The sequence below is a fragment of the Buceros rhinoceros genome, unplaced genomic scaffold (genome assembly GCF_000710305.1).
Source record: "Buceros rhinoceros silvestris isolate BGI_N320 unplaced genomic scaffold, ASM71030v1 scaffold11825, whole genome shotgun sequence".
NCBI classification, from domain to species: domain Eukaryota; kingdom Metazoa; phylum Chordata; class Aves; order Bucerotiformes; family Bucerotidae; genus Buceros; species Buceros rhinoceros.
This window is the reverse complement of record NW_010411225.1, coordinates 42,301-43,843: the sequence shown is the minus strand read 5'-3', so window position 1 is coordinate 43,843 and position 1,543 is coordinate 42,301. Positions and strand designations below refer to the sequence as shown.

Sequence of the window (1,543 nt, the reverse complement as noted above, 5' to 3'; positions counted from 1 at the left end):
CGCGTTTCTCTCTCCGCCGCCCCTTTTGTTCTCGTTTTGAGCGGCAGGAGAGAATCTAGCTTGTGGGGAGGTCTTCTGGACTAAAACTTCTTCTCCCCTAATGCCTTTTTCTGGTTCTTCTCTTCATAATTGAATGTCTTAACATTTCACAGTTTTGGGGTTTTTTTCTGTTGTGTTTTATTTTTTAACCCAGAAAAAAAAAAAAAAAGAGCTAGTGACTTACCTTCCTGGTTCCTAAATCCCTGAGATACTTTCTTAATGCTATTCAAACCTCCAGATCTGTCATCACCTGTCTTCCTTCTTCAGTGCTGAGTGGGACCTTCTTTATACAAGAAGCTGCAACTGGTCTTGTATAGTTGGTGTTGTATAGTTCGTGTACAGTCAGAAATGTGGCTGGACAGCAAAGACTACAAGAAGTAGCTGAAGCAGACGGGTCAGCAGGCACCACCAACCAAAGGAACGAGCTTCTTATCGGAAGGGAAGTGGGAGTTGCAACGAGCTGCCTGACAGCAGTGATATTTCCTTCATCGTTGATTAAATCCAAAGAAAATTTACTTTTTTCCTCCCTGATGAGGGTTCTGAAGTTCATCCTGTATTTCATGCTCCACCGCTTCTAGTTAGTAGTTGCCAAATCCGCGCTCACCTGGAAGGGTGAGGCTGCCCCTGGCTTAGCGGTGGAGGTGCGTGAGAGAGTGGAGAGCAGCGATCTCCGAGCTGCCCTTCCTGCACAGCTCTTGGGTGTGGGCACCGCGAAGGGAACGGACCTGACCTGGCTCAGCAGTGAGAGCGGACTCCAGCCAGCTGCGCCGTGCCTCTTGCACCCTCTGTTAGGTGTGAACCACCTCTTGTAGGCGGGTTTAGTCTGGGAAGCGATTTCGTGGTGGACAGTGTCGGCAGTAGTCACCAGGTGGTGCTGCTGAGATGGGAGAGCCTGGCAGGGGGACCTCAGGAAACCGTCCCCCTCTCCCTGCTCAGTGGGACTGGACTGAAAACAGAAACACAGCCGTACCCGTGACAACACTTACACTCGCACTGGTATTTTGGAAGCTTCATTAGGGTTTAAAATGTGCAGTCAAATGTTTGCTTGAGTAACAACCTCGATTTCCTAATTTGCATGGTGGGCATGTCAGGACATCTCGTTAGTGCCAAGGCAGTGTGTGGGTGTGCGGAGGCTCTTCAGCAGCCCTCTCACACAGAAGTCTGCCGTGTGCCTGCACATGCACACCACTGCCGGGACCGCTTCCGCGGAGGCCCAGGGGACCAGTTCGTTAGATCGTTGGCAGCTTCCTAAGGGAAATCTTTCACAGCAGAGCATTAGCCCACGTCAGGTCATGCAGTGTTGTATTTTCAGGAGCTTTAGATCAGTTTCCACAGTTCAGTCCATTAAAATGAGCTTTGGCCTTCACCAGCTCTGCAAGATGCTTTTCCTATTTCCTTCCGTATGAGCGCTTCAGGGTAGCTTATTAAAAGTGAGAATAGCAGAGATACCTACGACAGATTGAGCCTGAGGGGGAAACTAAATCCGTAAGCTAGTTCTGTTCAG

At 49.6% G+C, this 1,543-nt stretch overlaps 1 protein-coding gene across 1 annotated transcript in view; it reads left to right on the top strand.

The window, feature by feature from the left end:
* DVL1 (dishevelled segment polarity protein 1) overlaps nt 1-1,543 on the top strand; it is a 38,859-nt gene that overhangs the window by 9,798 nt on the left and 27,518 nt on the right. The window lies entirely within an intron of this gene.